Here is a 17,969-nt window from a genome sequence, read left to right as displayed (position 1 = left end):
CTCAGATGACAGCTAAAACTGGCAAGCAGCATGTTCTTTCTAGTAAAGTAATTCAGGTCGGTCCCTCAGGCAGCACGTCAGGCTCCAGGTCCATATGTAACACAATGCTCAGTTTGGTTCAGATGGAGGAACAGGCTTTTGTGTATTCAAGGATGATGCCAGACAATGGGATGCCACTTCTTGAAACCTACCCTCAGGCACCACAAAGGAAGACCAGATGTCATGCTCTACTCAAGAAGCAAGAGATGCATGAAGCTGGAGGCCAAACAACCACCCCATTCATTTCATCTTAAAACTGTTTTGGCACTTAGGTAGTGCCTGATGCAGGTTCAAGACCTGAAGGCTACTTTGGTTTATGCTTTGGCTAAAAGAAAATGAAGGGTAAGCTCCCAAGGATGCTTAGGCCCATGTGTAAGTCTCACTCATGCTCTTTGAAAGCCAAAGGTCCTCCAGGTCAAGATTTAAAGAATGTGGTTTTTAGAGAGATATTGTCTAGTATTATGAAAAATGCACTTGCCCAAATTAAAAAAAATGCATCAGTTCTCTTACAGTTTCATCCTGGAAGAATGGAAAAATCTTTTCAACTTTTGGAATAAGAAAACCAGTCCTCTCCTTCACCGCAGCTAGTAACTGCCAGATCTGAATTACAACAGTGTGGTCCAGTGAGTACTGGGTTTTGCTGTCAATCAAATTTTATTCCTAGCTTTGCCATGAGTCATTGCTTTGAGATAATAATAGTTCACTTCCATGTTTCTGGTTTTTTTCTTCTATTCTAGAACTCAGGAGCTGGGAATATCTCTTATTACATGCCTGGACCAAACTTAGAACAGGAAGTGGGAAGATTTGTTGAAGATCTCTACTTGCTATTGCCGTATGAGCAAATGCTGTTAAACAGCATTGCAGCTCTTTGTCCTGGAGTCGGGAATAGGAGTAATGGGAACAGCATGCTTACACTTTGTTGCCAACTGGCCAGGGAAAAAGAATATGTATGAAGTATATGAATTTAAAGGGTTATATGTGAAACATGGCCCAGTAACTTGAGACTTGGGATAGCTACAGTTGATTAGCTACACTAATGCAGACTTTTTATGTGACTTGTGGTGAGTTGGTTAATAAGCTTTAAAATTAAGACATTTGCATTTACACACCTTATGGTGCTGTTAACTGTAATTTGCTAAAGGCTTGAGGTACCCAGAAGCTGGTAGCAGGAGTGTCAGCTCAATGCCTACAGCACATACATTCATAGTGGGCTGTGATAACCCAGCTCTGTGCTCGTTCTTCTGGGAGTATGGAGTAAAGCTGTAAGAGAAGGTAAGGACCAGGCTCACAACTGTGGTATTTATGGGTATTCAAAACCCACCCAAGAGACTTGACATCATTCTGTTTAGGGGCTGGTGTCTATATGTTGTGCATGCACAGGAAGGGAGAAAGCAAGGACAGCTAGCTGCTATATGAAATTGTTATCTAGGTTGTGCTTTCATTTCACATTACTGCATTGAAGTGGTACCCTTGCAGGAGAAAAATTTGAAATGAGCATTTTTGTCTCTGACCTCAGATTGCTCAGGACAACACTGGAGCATTTTGTATGGAGTAAACAGTGTACATTAGCCTCCTGCATTATTCTTCTACTGCTGGGTGGAGATCCTTGCGTATGCGTGCAAGTGGTATTTTGTAAGAGTCTGGGAAACAACAAATCTAAATATGTCTTTGTAGCTTTCCCCCTTGACTTCTGGGTAATCAGGACCCTTGTATATTTTCCCCCTTTGTAATACCCCAAGATGCAACTCCCTCTGGGAGTTCCTTAATCTGTGTATCAGTGGCAATCCTATAATCCCATATAATTGTATTAGTCTCAATAGCAGATTAGCTCCAAGTGCCCCTACAGACAAGGAGCTGTCAGCTCTGCTATTGTTTCCCACTTAATGTGATTCCAGACAGCAAAGAAGAAAAGCAGCTGAGAGCCCTCTGTCTCACATTACAGCCCACAGTTTCTAAACCAATTAAGAAAAAGGGATTTACAGTCAACTGGATTAGGGGGTCTGTTTATATTATCCCATATTTCTTTTTATAATACCTTCCATTTTCTATCTAGCCTTGTAATCAACTACCCTTTTCTCTGCCTTTTTGAAACACCCATCCTTGTCCTTACCTATCCATTTACCAGTCCATCTCACATGTAGGATTTCAGCCATCTGTCTGGTTAACTTCACCAGCCTGCTTTATTGCATATTTGTTTAGAGGACACATGGTGTATAAAGCATACCGAGTAATGCTGAGATTAAAACCAATGCCTGATTTCAGATCAGTGTCAAGATGACCTCACTAATATAAGTGCATTTGTGATACAGTGTTTGGGCAAATCTCTCCATTCTGCTAGATAAAACATTCTACCACAACCCTCATCAGAGGCAAACAATGCTGGTATGTGAACAGCAAGATGGCCAATCATTATTAAGCAGGAAAATGGTACCTTTAATACCCTGCAACATTCACAGAGGAAGAGGTAAAATGAGACTCTGGCAGCACCGTGTTAATAAGACGAAAGATCATCTTGCCAGTTTGATCCTTGATCTGGCCAACTAATTAGCAGATCAAGGACAGAATCGGACACCTTGCTCTCACAGAAGTGTCCCTTTTGCTGTGACAAGAGGTAATGATTACTGGAGGATGTGGGCTAAAACACCACTTCACCTGAGAACAGGCATCAGCAACCAAGAAGCTGTGATCTGGTGATCACTATGGTTTGTGCTTTTAAAAATACATACAAAAAGTCATGCATCAGCTACCAACAGTAATTGTTTGCTTTTATTTGATAAATATAAATCAATATAATAAAGTTAGCACAATCCATATTGCCCAAAACTTCTCAGTTATCATCCTGCAGGGCATTCCCTTGAATTCCTAATTCAGCATAAATTCACACTAAGGGACATTAACACATTCAGGTGACTGTGATTTTATGTGCTTTCCTAGATGGAAGTTGCCCAGTGAATACGTTTCTTTATGGTTTGTTCTTATGACAAAATTAGTTTGGGGCTGTCTTTTCTCTGAATGGAGATTCTTTTCCTATTGAATACCATTTCTCAAAAATATTTTTTCCCAATCAGCTCAATATTTAAACAGGTTTAAATTTTAAATCTCGCTGTACAAATCCACTTAGATTTTTAAATTACAGTAATACTTCACCAGGATTCATTTTTAAGGCAATGCAATATGTATAATTCATTCCATGAATCTTAGATAAGGTTGATACTCTGATACAGTGCAATTTGCTGCCTTGCAATGAAGCTTTACAGCTAAGGTGAGTTCTTCTACTTCAGGCTGTGGCTTTATTACAAATAGCTTTAAAAGAAGTACGAATGAAAAATGAGAAATGAAGTGTTCCAGTAGCTGGAGAGCTCCACAACCAATGGCTCTTTTAGCGCTTGTGCTTGTTCATGGAGTGCTTACGGCAAAGTACTGCTCCACCTCACAGTTTCCTTGGGGCAAGGAGGCTCTTTCATTGAATGAGTTGCCTTCATTACACATTTGAACCAGATATATTCAGGGGAGAGCCCAGAGAAAAGGATAAGCAACTGAGACTGTGAAAGGATTGATGATGGCCAAAAGATTAAACCAAATAGGCAAAAGTTTTCAAACGCAGTGATTAGTTTTCAATACTTTAACAGTTGGGACCCAAATGTAATGCATTGAAAGATGGTCCTTTTCTTCAGTTTAGTATTTCTTGCTCCTAAAGCCACCAACCAAAACCAGTAAGAAAAAGACAGAAGTGTTTGAGTTCCAAACAAGCCCATGAACTAAGACATCCCAGGCCTAGCTACTATAACAATGCTTGCTCCAGCTCTTTTCTGATTGCTGCTGCAACACTAACTCCAGTGAGTACCATTAGAGGGTTTGCTAAAGTTTCCCAGTATCCCAGTAACAACAAGTGCTTGCAACCCCTTTTGATAACCAGTCAGCAAGGAAAATTACTCAAGCTGGGCATCTAAAAATGGAGATACCTCAAATAACAAATTAATCCTGACCCTGGACCAGCTGGGTATTGCTTGTATGACAGCAGTTGATTCAGGAGCCAGATGGCAAATGAACCTTATACTGTTATATGATGATGGAAAATCATTCAGGATCCAGATGGAGCTGGATTGCCAGTTTGACAGTCTTAATGCAGGCTACTTAGCGCCTGTTTTCCAACAGTGGCATAGTTATCTCCAATGCTCAGAAAGAGTTTTGCAGCAGTGCCAGCATATACTCTGTGATGGCCTAAGGATGTAAGAAGGTGTTAGCATTAAGGTGGACAGTTGCCAACTGATCAGCATTACTCAGGTTGTCAAGCCTTGGTTCTGGCCTGCCCTAGCAGAGCTGTTACAATCAGCACTGGTGCTAGCTATGTTTTTGCTGGTAAACATTCACAAGATTTATTAGCGTAGACACAAGTTGTGAGCATAGCTTCTAAAGCTTTCAGGCAGTAGCAATCTGGAAAAATTGATGTTTACACAGAAATCCTGTACCGTTCATAATTTGAAGATGCTGCTGCCATGGTGTATTTCTGTCAGCTTGCCCAGAATCAAATCTCTTAGTGATAACCACAGAGGGATAGGAATATCCAGCTCGTCATGGGGAGGTAGAATCAATTGAATACAGAAATACTTGGTTGGCAAAGAAAGGATGGGTATTGGAGGGGTTATTAAAGAGATCTTCTGTATTCATCTTCAAAGATATTACTGGAAACCCTCCTCTTTTTCTATATGGTTATTCTTTTTTTAATGAAGACCACCTGAATATTTCCAAGATGTGGTATCTGTTTGGAATATTCTGCTCTTACCTTGTTTTTCTTGAAAGGTTCGTGTAGAAAAAAACATTTGTGGTATGGTAACATTAAAACAGGCATGACCAACATCTAAAAAATGCGAAGGGACATTTAGTACAAGTTTACAAGAGATGTAGGTGTGATTTTTAAAAGCTATGTTTCTGCTTTGCTTTTTTGTATAATGAAGGCCTGAAAGGTTGTATACATTTTTAAGAATGACTGCTTTCAACTTGCTTTTTACATCAGGAATATCAGGACTGGTAGCTCTGGTCTCCTCTAGTTTTGTAGAAGCATTGTAGAATGTTTATCATTGCATCTGTACTGAATCTTTAACACTAAAAGTCAGTGTTGTTATGAGAAAAAAACAAATGGCAAATAGTTTTAAATAAGCTGAGGATAAACCTTATCACTGCTCAACTTCTAGTCTTGTGGTTTTTATACTATGAAAATTTTGGTAACCCCAATAACTGTATAATTTCCCTGGGTTGAAGGTACCTGAAATTTTAACATATGAAAAAACTGTGGTTGGAGGTAGGGATACTCTTTAAAGAAAGCAAACATTTTTTCAACCCTTCTCCTATATCATAAGAAAACACAAAGCCAGATAACTGTGCATTTGTCTAACTCCAAGTTGATAAAGCAATTGTTTATTAGTTCCCTTCTTTCAGTTATTGGCTGATAGCCTCCCTCTGCACAGTATTTCCAAGTGACTCACCTCTTATCTTTCTCTGAAGCAAAAACAGGAGGATTGATACTGCTCACACTAGAAAGGTTGTAAGACAAACAACTATTTAAATGTATTTGTATATAATAGAAAGTGTAGGAGGCCTTCCTCTACTACTGTTTTTTCAGAGCATCTCTGGTTTCAGCTCCTTTCCCAAGAAATCTACTAATTATTAGATGCTGTTGGCAAAGCAGTAGTTAAATGTATCCAAAAGACTTTTGGACAAGGTAGAGTTCTTTGCTGTGAAATAGTCTACTCTAGTGGTAAGATCAGCATAATGAATTAAGCAAATGAACCTGAAACGCAAACTCAAAACTTATTTTCTAGTACCCACAGTGTGAAAAAGTCAGTCCTGAGAAATACACTGCCAGCTCATCTATGTTGAGTAATGTTGCCAATACACCGATGCCTATTTCATAATATTCCTCCTTGCATTTACTCTGTGTGTTCTCCTGACTTCAAAGTTTTTCCAGACAGCATTTAAACTTTTTGAACATACATAAATTAAGTTTTATATCTTAGATCTAATAGTTACTATAAAATCTGTAGGTAATAAAACCCAGGCAACTATAAAAGCAGATTTTTTACCTTGATTGTGATGAAGTTACAGCTTGCCTTTATGATTAATCCTTTATAGGTTGTAAAGCACATGGATTATATGGCATATGAACCAACAACAGATACCACATAGCAGCAATCTAATACATATCACCAGAAACAATATAGCAGTAAATTATTTCCTGTTAACTAGTAAATGCCACAAACACCCACCTTATACATAAGTCTTGCTAGATATTTCAGGGCATTCTGTCAAATAATTTGGGGATATGGACTGGATTTGAGGAATAAAGGAATGTAAAAGACAAAGAGTGCCAGGCAATCCAAATCTGAAGATGCACAGGAGATTTTAATGTGTGGGTTTAGTTATATTTTCCATTTAAATGATCCTAAAAATACTGCATTTCAGTTTGCAACACCCTATGCTAGTGCAAAAGAATGAGAAAGTGCAATGGACTGTGAAGAGGTGAAACTCTGCTGTCTAAATTAAAAAAAGACAGCAGTGCAGGAGAAAAGCATAGGCAGTGAGCAGCTTGCTGAATGCTTGCTGTTTTAAGATGCTTGTGGTAGAATAGATTTTAAACAATAAATGGAAACTAATTATGTTCCAATTACTTTAATGTAAAAAAAGTACTCAAAAATTAAGTTACATGAATAGAAATGCTCCAAGTTTTCACCCTTACCATGATTTTCATTCCTTTAACTCTCCTCTTGTTCAGATCATTCAAATTACAAATGTGTTCAGTAGAGAGTTTTCTAATAAGTAGGGATGTATATTGATTGATTTGCCTAGACTGGTTTGTCTAGTAAGTGTAGATAATTTTAATTACAGTGCTCTTGCCCAAATCTACAGGTATTTAGAATTGTATTAGTTTTAAGGTTTTCTAAAAAATTCAGTCATTGAAGATACCTGGGAATGGGCTTGGACTGGCAAAACCTGCAAATTTTCAAGTTTGCTGTTGCTGTTATTCTAGGCTCTGTCTGTACCTGAGATCCCAGTGTGATAACGAGTGGCACAGGGCCTGATCCTGCAAACATTCACTGTGAGAAGCAATGGCAAATACTCGCGGATGATTCAGCAGATGTTAAACTGAGTTTTTTCTCAGGTCTGTTCATTCAAAGGACCCTTTCCCAAAATTATTTCCACTGCTGCATTTAAGATATCCCACTGTGTCTGTCACTTCTCTTGTACTTAGGAGATAGTACAAGGCCAAGGTCTGAGGAGGAAGCAAGACAAGAGCAGACTTACCTGGCTTGCAGGCCTCTGGCCACCTTCAACTTTACCCTTTGCCATTCCTCTGGGGATTCATCAGAAAGAAAGATGCATCCCAGCCATCAAACATGCAAGGAAGCAGTAGCACCTATCCCATTTCAGCTAGCTGCTCACAGCACAAGGGTGTGGAGGACAAAGGCCACACCATGTGGAGATGCAAAGCTGCAGGCCTCCCACCCTGCTGCAGTACTTCAGCATGGCATCACCTCTTTGTGTGGCATCTTGCAGTGTGCAGATGATAGCGAGGCCCTGCAGTGAGAGTGAGGGTGATGTCTGCAGCTTGAAAAAGCACTGTTGTGTGAAAGTCTCTCACTCGCACTCCAGCGCACCTCAGTCATTATGGCTTCTAGGATTTCCCCTGTTGTGTGTCATCATTGTAATGTAGAGAGCAGGGATGGGAGTGGACTCACATCAGTCAGTGCATTCTCTCTGGACGCCATAGCAGTATCGCTGTGGCCCAGGCTGAGCCCTCAAGATCAGCCCCCACAGGAGTACCTGGTACACTGAAGAAGGTTCCAGGTGCCCTGGTCTCTTCTTTGGCTGGAGCTGCCCATCTGTACGCTTTACTGCCTCATCTGCTCCTTGGGGCTTTCCAAACCAGGCTGGGGATGCTGCCCAGGGCTCTGCTCCCCTCATGTGGGGAATCATCACTGTGACATGCCCCTGTGTGTGGTCCTGCCACCATCCTGTAGCCTCCATGGGCAGCAGAGACTTGAGAAAACACTGACATTCCCCACATTTTGCTGTGCCGGCTGCTCTGCCTGCCCTGCTGCCTGATCCTGCCGCCCTTTCTCTCAAGCTGCCCCATCGCCCACATGGGGCACAGGCACACAGCTCACCTAGCAGCCAGGCAGCCACTTACTTCAGGGCACCTGCAGGGCCCCCAGGCAAGCATGCCTGCCTATCCCCAGAGGGGTTGTTGGGAAGTGCCTGGCACCACAGAGAGGGGGCTCTACCTGAAGAGATGAGTGCCTGTGTTTTGCTGGGGAGATGGCAGCCAGTGCCAGCTGAGGAGATGGGTGCCTGTGCCCTGCTGAGGAAATGGGTGTCAGTGCCCACTAAGCAGATGGTCTCTGGTGCTTGCTCAGGAGATGGGCACTGCCTCACTGAGGAAATGGATGCCAGTGCCCCTGCTGAGGAAATGGCCGCCGGTGCCCTGCTGAGGAAATGGCCCTTGGTGCCTGCCAAGGAGATGGATGCTGCATTGCTGAGGAAACGGATGCTAACGCCCCTCTGAGGAGATGGCTGTTGGTGCTGGGTAGCTGATGGTGCAGTGGGAAGAGGCCAGGTAACTCCTGGGTGGTGTGTGCAGCCTCAGAGGGCGCTGGGGTGGTCCAAACAGCAATCCTCTTTGGAGGGTCCTTCAGGAGTAAAGCTGATCCACACAGGGATCCACAAAGGGCTCTTTATGTTCGCCATATTGACACTGTTCGTTGCTTTGCTGTGGGTTTAAATGGTCCATTTTAATACTGTCATAAATCTTTCACAATGCAATGAGCAACTATACAGAGAAAAGTACGGTATAAACCAGAAGGCACTGTTTGCCGACATAGGAAAAGCCATGGTGACAAGCCGTGCCGAATAGAAATGCCTTCTCAGCCAGGGCTGCTTTCTTAAGATTGTGATTTACAATAAGTGGTTGAACTATTTGAAATAATTAACTTATTTAATGAATTGAGTTTCATACTCACTTTTCAAATTGTCATTGAATACGCTTAGAGTTTTGTAAACATACTTGCAATTATTTCAGAAGTGGCTGATAAGAGTTGTCACCCAACACATTTCTCATTAATTGTTTGCTGCTCTGCTTTGAAAGCACACTGTTGTACTATATCTATGTGCTTGATAGCCCAAGTTTTATGGCATTCCCCCTGAGCTCACGGCCCCTTTGTCAGCTTGTTGCTTGAACAGTTCCTCCACAAATAGTCATGTGAATATGATATATCTGCATACACATGGAGATATAAGCCATGCTTGAGTGTTTTGAACATTTTTTTTCTTTTTAGCTATAAAGCAGCTAGTGTGAATGTTTGCAGAATAATAGAAGAGGATCTGGATGGAAGTGGAACTACCACTAAAAATAAGCCATTTTGTTCAAACACATATGCTCCCCCTTTCTCCTCTAGCTTTCATTCAAGAAATACAGAGGTATTAGATACTTGACCCTGTTTTATCCAGAAATAATACTTGCAGTGTTTTATAGATGCAACTCTACTATTCAACTGTGTGACCCGAATGTTTTTCATTAATGTAATAACAAGGGCTGGATGAAGAGGCTCTGGAGTTTCTCCATGTGCCAGTACCACGAGGTTCTGGGCATGGGTTACTGGGAGTGGGGAAAGAGCATGCTATAGACCCCATTGCTTCTCCTCCATGGGCAAATAGCATCAATCTGTGTGTGACAAGCTATACTGTAAGATTATGGGGGCTGCTTTTTTCATTACACTCTGAAAGACTCCCAGATAATCTAGAGTCCTTCATCATCACTCTGTTTATATATATAAATAAGAAACAGACAATTCCTTTCTATTAACTGTAGCTCCCAGATTGCAGATATATTTTTCATACCCAATTCCTTTCCCAAACACTTTTTCTTTCAGAAATTAAAAGCATATGAATCCAAAAGTATCTCAGAGAAGCAGCCAAAAATCAGGTCATAGGCACACTCAGATAGTGGAGCCTCTATTACCACTGTAGTTTGAGTAGAGGAGATAAAAATCTTGCTGAGTGGCTTTGCATTCTCCGACTTCAACCAATGCTGTTAAAATGTAGCATAATTCTTAGGATTCCTGAGCAAAGCAAGGTTGCGTCTCCTTTGTTTTAACTCTTCTCTTCAAAGTCCTGGAGTCTTTGGGGTGTGGTATCTTATTTTACTGGTTGCTTTATAACAAGGATAAAGGGGCTATGTTGTTGGTGTTAAATATCACTTAAGAACGTCAAAGCTGCTCCTTTGAGAGGAGGTTCTCTGACTTTACATCTGGGTGGAGGACACACATGGAAAGGGTTACCATGAGAAACAGTCTTTCCCAGCTGCTGCCTGTCTTAAATTACTGTAGCAGCAGCAGCCACAGTTACTTACTTATGCCAAACATTGTTTTTTGGCATATTTCAGCCTGCTCAATTCCTTGCAGGAATTCCCACAAGGGTGGAAGGGATTTCCAGCTTGTTGAAGCCTCTTTTAAACAATTCGAGATGGCTCTGGCAGTTTCTGTAGCTTAAGTCAAGACTGGAAAATGGAGTCTTCCAAAGTCAACAGCCATATTAAGTATGAGAAGGGACTTGTCTGAGCTTGTGTGAACAGTTGTCACTACGCTTTGAGTAACTCTTCTTTTTCGGAAATGAGAGATACCTGCCTTTTGCATCAGATGTCTCTGTGGCTTAAATAATGTGTAGTAATTGTTCTTTTGTCTTATTTATTGTTGTTATTGTTTGTCAACAAGTTATTTTGGATTTTTCTTAACTTCAGCCTTGCTATTTTTCACAAGCTCACTAGACAGGTAGACAAAAAGAAAAGCTCAAGCCCAGCTCCTCCTCACTCTAACGGCTCAGCAATGAAAATGTGTTTTAATTATATTCAGCTCCTGCACAAAAGGCTTAGTCACTCAAAGTTAATAAGCTGTAATGGCTTCCCGCCCCACAGAGTGCTCAACCTGCCATGCGGCTCCTGCTCTGAGGCAGCCATGTGATGGATGGAGTGGGGAAAGGCAGCAGCAAGACCGGCTCTGAGGATAATTGTTAGCAGATCTGAGCACCTTAGATTTCACTTGCTCATTTGAAAACAACCAGGGCCCCTTTAACAGCACTCAGGAAAATTTTTCAAAAGAGTGGACTCCTGCTCCAAACAATTATTAGCACCATGTCTTCATTATGTTAGCTGCAGTGACAGTTACGGCTCCCTTTGATCTGCTGGTGCATGTCCTAGCCTGTCAGATGGCACCAGCATGCAGCCGGATTGCTAGGGGGGCAACAGTTTGCTCCCTGATTCCCATAGATTTGCTAGTCTAGTTTGGATCAAAACCTGAAGAAAACGAGGCAGATTCCCTCAAGTCTTTTAGACTCTTGCTGTGGAGGTACTGTAGCTCTGCCTGCTCACTGCAAGCTCAGAAGAAGCCAGGTCGAGGAGGAGGCACAGCCAGCTGTTGCCCATGGCAACTGTAATCCCACGGTTTTGCTAGTTTGCAGTCCCCTGCAAAGCTACAGCTCTCACTGCTGATGGCTCCTGCTTTTGCTGAGAGAAGGCTGGGAAGGTGGGGATGTCTCTTACTGTAGGATGGAGAGAAACGGAGATGGCAGAATGGGCCCTTAAGGCAGCAGTGTTTGCTACCCCAGCTCCTGTGCAGCCAGCAGCAGTGGGAACAGCATCCTCAGGATTTTTCTGTCTGGCTTTACTATCCCAACTCAGCCACCTAAGAGCATCCCAACCCTGTCTGTCCTTGGGTTGGGAGGATTCAATTTCACCTATGTTGCAGGGAAGCCTTGAGCTGGGTCTCAGCTCAGCCATTTGATGAGCTGGATTTCCTTCTATTCCCAGCACCTGACCTGAAATCTAGTTAAATTGATGTCCTAGGTTCAGCTGGGATAGAGTTAATTGTCTTCCTAGTGGCTGGTACAGTGCTATGTTTTGAGTTCAGTATGAGGAGAATGTTGATAACACTGATATTTTCAGTTGTTGCTAAGTAGTGTTTAGACTAAAGTAAAGGATTTTTCAGCTTCTCATGCCCAGCCAGCCAGAAAGCTGGAGGGACACAAGAAGTTGGCACAGGACACAGCCAGGGCAGCTGACCCAAAGTGGCCAACAGGGTATTCCATACCATGGGACGTCCCATCCAGTATAGGAACTGGGGGCGGGGATTCGCCGCTCAGGGACTGGCTGGGTGTTGGTTGGCAGGTGGTGAGCAATTGCCCTGCGCATCATTTGTACATTCCAATCCTTTCATTATTGCTGTTGTCATTTTATTAGTGTTATCATTATCACTATTAGTTTCTTCTTTTCTGTTCTATTAAACCGTTCTTATCTCAACCCACGGGCTTTGCTTCTTTTTCCCGATTTTCTCCCCCATCCCACTGGTTGTGGGGGGGTGTGAGTGAGCGGCTGCGTGGCGCTTAGTTGCTGGCTGGGTTTAAACCACGACAATTGAAATGTCTGACTAGTCTCATTTTCACTCTTAATCCTGAAAGGGAACAGGAGGAAATTACTTTTAGCATACAAGTCAGGAATTGCTGCGGGAAGTTCTTTTGGCTGGAATTCAGAAGGCCAGACTAGATAATCAGGGTAAGCCTGTTAGAAATCTATGAAACATCATGATGGAGGTGCTGGAAATGGGTTAAAGTTAAATCCTAGATAAGTTTATTCCTTTTTTAATTTTATCTTTTATTTTTTGCTAAGTAAACCCTTTCTTGATTATAGTAAATGCCTTCTTAAGAGATCAAAAGAATTATTTTAAAGGACACTGCTTACTCACAAAATTCATTATGGTAATGCTCCATCATACTTTGCCAAGCTGCTCTCTCTTTGATCTGCTGCTGCGGCCTTTTGTCTGTTTCTGCAGTTAATCTACATTTTGTTGGTGTCAGGCTTTTTTCAGCTTTTACATCTCTGTTTTATTCAATATGGTAGTAACCCTGTGGAATTACATGATCTACTTTTGAAGTTGATTTCAGTTTAAGATTTTAAAAATTCCTCCATTATGAAAAAATAAGGAGCTCTTGATTAATTATTCATAAGGACACTTACTATTTTTTTAATCCAGTAGTGTAATCTAGTAAACATTGTTTCCTGTAATACAGTGTGCTAGTCATACTTGAGCTGGGATTTATTTGTATATTTTAATGGCTTTGGCTTATTTTGATAGGGAGTGTTGTGGTAATTTGTTCTTGTCAAACATTTTGGGTCGTGTTATATGACACATTCCATATGAGTCAAATTTGACAAAAGCCTTTTTCTTCAATATCTTCAAATTACAGCTTTTCATTGTCAGATCACTTTTGTTCTAATTTATTTTTAGTGGATGTTAGTACTTATGAATGGCAGTGAGATTGACAGCCCTAGACACTCCTGCTTAGTATGAGAAGAGGACCTTTATAGAATAGACTTTATTCAATAGACAGCTTGAAATATGATGCAATGACAAAAATCAATAAGATATTGTAATTCCTGGCTATGAACTATATCCAAAGGACAGCTTAGGTCACAGAGGTGTGAGAAGAGTACTGTAGCTTTAAAGAAAGAAATTACTCTGAGTAGGCTGATGAGGTAAAATTTTAGTGAAGTGCATGTGACAGTCTGTGTAGATAGAAATCTCCCACAGTGTGGTTAGAGGTGGACTAACAGGTTTGTGCAAACAGCTTTTTCCTCAATAAATGGATACTGCTGAGGAAGATCTCAGAGAAATAAGGCAATGAAGCAGTAATAACAGGGGAATTGCAAACAAACATATATGAACTATTCGGGTAGGACAAAAGGGCAGGGGTTTAGAGCAGCAGTTTCCCAGGGTGTGAAGCAGTTGTTCCTGCTAGTTCATCCAAGAAGAAGGGTGACTAATTAGCATGAAAGACTTCTAATAGGAGTTTAAGACAGAGCATGTAAGCCATTAAGTAAAAATCCCACAATAACTTGGAGTTCAGCGTCCATAAGGATACCAACAGCTTATAAATTGACGTTATATTTTAACAAGGGGGTTTCAAGAAATAGACAATGCCAGTCAGGAAAAGACCTTTCACATAAAGAAGGATCTGGCTGAAGAGTCAAAATTACATGGAGGAACAAAATGTGTGACAGCAGATGAAGGTGTGTTGGCAAACACAAAGTGGAACATATGTGATTTTGCTTTTCCCTCTCACTGCAGTTTCCACCCAGGATGGGTAACCAGAAATGAATACAGTTCTACACTGAAGCATGCCACTAATTTATAGAGTGGCATTAAAAAAAAACAACAACACCCCCCCAACCAACTTTTTTTTCTTGTCCTTTTCTCATTCATCATTAATGCTCCTTTCTCTTTTTTTTTTTGAGCAATGACCAGATGTTTTCCACTGAGACTGTCTCAAAGATACCTAGTTCTTTTTTTTTTTTTTTTTTTTTTTTCTCCAGAGTACTTACAGCTAATTTAGGACCAAGCTGTCTTGTTAAACCTGCCAAGATCCTAAGGTAACAGAACCCAAATGTGTGTATTGTTCAAATCCTTTCTTCCAATTTCAAGCTAACTCATTTGAAAACAGTGTTACTGTTGGCTGACTGGAGTACAGGCATAGACCAGTTTGACTTTCCCATTTAAGGTCACGTAAGGAGAGTTACTCCAACCTAAACACGTTTATAAGTCCTACAAGTTCTTTGGCTCCAGGAAGAAATCTAGATGTTCTGGAAAGTTACAACTAAAGGAACGTGGAAGATGCGGAGGCTTTCTAGAAACTCAGTATCCCACCAGGATAAGCTAAAATTTTGGAATGACTTCAGTACTCTGGTAGACCAGGTTTATTTATGGGCCAGACTGCATTTTGTTGGTTTTGGACGCATATATATCTTTAGAAGTGTATGGACAGTTTCAGCTACAAAGGGCTTGAAGTAATGCTAGTTTGGATTTTTGTAATAAAGCACGTGAATTTCATGAAGCCTCTCTCTTCTCTTTCCTCATTTTTTTCCCCTTATGAACTTTCAGCTGAGTTTTGTGCCTGAAGGGCTCATATCAGGGTTACATAATAGACTTTTGCCACAGTTTTGTTGTTTGGAGACATCATCCTTCACAACATTAGCTTGTAACATTTTTCAGCCAAAACCATGCTGGCCATTGTGGCTTGTTTCACAAATGTGATCTATAGCAGCATCATTTCTTATTATAATATACAATGTGTAGTATACAATGGTATTCTAACATGTAGTAAAGATATAACCCTATAGGAAGCAACAGACCAGGCTCTTTCAAGCCTGATAAAATAATGTATTTTTTAAAGATGTGTAACGTTGAGGGGTGGAGCAACTAGATGGTATTTAAATGTGCTCTGCTCTTTTGCATGCCAATACTATCCAGTATGACTTCTTTGGGAACACAACTTTACAAACCTACATCACTGTCTCAGTCTTGGGAGTAAGTTTAAGCAACTGGTGTTCACATTGTCCAGATTTCTGGAGTACACGCCTCTGCAGTGCTGCATACATGATATTGTTTCATAAGACTGTAAAATCTTTTTTCTTGTTCTCAGCAGGCCTGCTTATACCTGCAGGCTGTAAACAAGGAAGATGGGGAAAGAAAAACAATCCACAAGTCTTTTAGCAGCATTAAAACACATTTGGAAGAGGCTTAGGGGCAGGGAAACCACAGGGAAAATGCTGTGATGACAGTGCTACTGCAATGGGCATCTTCTGCCTAAGACAAGGGGTAAATATGTATTTTAGGCCTCAACTCTGAAAGACAGAAGTGTGTCCTGTGCCCACTCTTTCCCTTTGGTTGGCTTTAGCTCTTTAGAAGTGCTTAGCTACTAGACTCAGTGATTTAATGAGCTTTTAGATTGTCTGAGACTGGGCTTTCACATGTGGTGCATCCTTTTCTATCTGCACTTGTGTTGACACACAAGTTGACTGGCTACTTGTCACCAGCTCTTCATGGAAGATACTTTCCTGTGTAATCTGCTGGTGAAGCTGCTCTTGTGAGTTCTGCCTATCCCACTTCATTTGAAATGAAGAGGGTTAGTGAAAGTCTTTCATTTAAGCTGTGTTAGCTCACCTGGCTAGTTTTGACTGAGGCTGTTCAGGGCATGCTCATTTGATCTACCTGAGCTGGGGAAGGTAATATTTCTTCAGAGGTGGCATGGTGATGAAGTACAGGTAGGAAAGGTAAACCGTGGCTTCCTCGGCTACCATCCCAAGAGGAGCTTTTTGTTTTGGAACTTAACCTTCACACACCTATGTAGGCCAAAAAAGAAATATTGGGGGAGGGCAGGAAGGGGTAAAATGAGGTGTTATATTCTTACAGACTGCATGTCTGCAGGGTAGAGTCTCAGGGCTCATTCACTGTTTCCCATCTGAAGCAGAAGCTGTAAGTCCGAGTCTTCCCAAGCAAGGAGGTGTGTGCCTGCTGCATTTGGCTCCCTGGCAAACCCCTGGCTACAGTGTGCTGCAGGCAGTTCTAGTGCTACAGCTCTTTATCATTTTGTTGAATGGGTGGGGGCTGGAAAATCAGTAGTTTTAGTATGCATGCCACTGTCTCCAGAATTGAGTACTGACCCTCTTTATTGTTACCGGTAAAATTAAACTGATGCGACAGTCATACATGGCAGGTTTCCAGGTCTCTGCTCTTCTTGGGGTGGGAGGGAGGGATCGCCCTTTCCCTAGAGAGAGAGAGGACTGGATACTTTCCAGGAGGGAAGCAAAATTCTCCTGCGACCACTGTGGAACTGTAGATGAACCTGCTTCTGAAGGAAGAAACTTACTGTAAATGTGGCAAGGCAGAGATAGGAGAAATAAATCATAGATTATAATGGGGGACATCCCCTTTCCTCTCCTCAACAAATACAGTATTTCATCATCTATGTTCAACCATAAAAGGCATTTATGCTTCTCCCATGCATACTAAATAGGAACTGTCTGGCTCGTGTTTCTTAGAGTCAGAGGATGGATATATCCCTGCTCTTGCAATTCTAATTTCTTACCAAGCAATATGATATAGTAGCAAACATGCCAAGAAGGATGTATCCAGGTGGCAAGGAGGGACTGAAGCACTTATGTTGCCCCAGGTCAAAATATGGGAAAAATATTGTGTCATCAGGGTTTATCTGCAGTTGTGAGTAATGGAGTTGATAGCGTTTCCCCGTTTTCCTGTGTGATGGTTGGTTTTTAAACTAGCAACAGGTTTGGAAAATCACGCATCAAGTCAGGGGTTTTTTCTTTTTTCTTGCAAGCTATTGCACATAGGTACTTGGAGGGAGGCAGCTGCCTCCCTTGGTGGGGGGAGGAATGCGTTCCCTCCAGTATGTCCAGAGGAAGGTCTTATGATGTCAACCTGGCGGAAAGGCAGAAGTCCTGTTCTCCACTCCAGACTTCAGGGCAACTTCAAGCAAGGAAACATCTGTTTTGTTCTGTCTCTGGTTCCTTCCTGTGCAGTGACCTCACAGAGGGCTAATGTCCATCATTAAAGGTACTGAATATCTTGGATTTATCTCTATGTGCAAAGCATTTCAGGCCTCTTTATTTGTCTGTTCCTTCATATGTTGGCTCATATGAGAAGGCTCACAGTGCAGGTCTGTGGCTGAGGCAGTGGGCCATGCCCAATTACATTCCAAGGGAGATGCTGTGGTGCTAAACCATAGGTAGGCAGTGGATCTCGTAGTGGGGCTCACTCATGCCTATAATCTCATGTATTCTTCAGTGGGTCAGGGAAGAGGCCAATCCAGAGATGTACATGGGGCCCTAGATAGAGACAAGCTCTGGTATGGTGGTGTAGAGTGACTCAGGCACTTGCAGCATGTGGGACTTGCCTTGTCTGATGTTGTAACACATGGGTGCTAAGAAGCTCTGCTCTTGATTTCAACCCTAGTGTGCCAGGGCTGTTTGGATACCCAGACAGCCACAGCCCCTTGCTGGGACGGTATGAATTCCTGTAGGTCTACTCTAAGTC

Source organism: Haliaeetus albicilla, chromosome 4 (genome assembly GCF_947461875.1).
Source record: "Haliaeetus albicilla chromosome 4, bHalAlb1.1, whole genome shotgun sequence".
Classification (NCBI taxonomy): Eukaryota; Metazoa; Chordata; class Aves; order Accipitriformes; family Accipitridae; genus Haliaeetus; species Haliaeetus albicilla.
The sequence above is the reverse complement of the archived record's forward strand: the minus strand, read 5'-3'. Positions refer to the sequence as shown.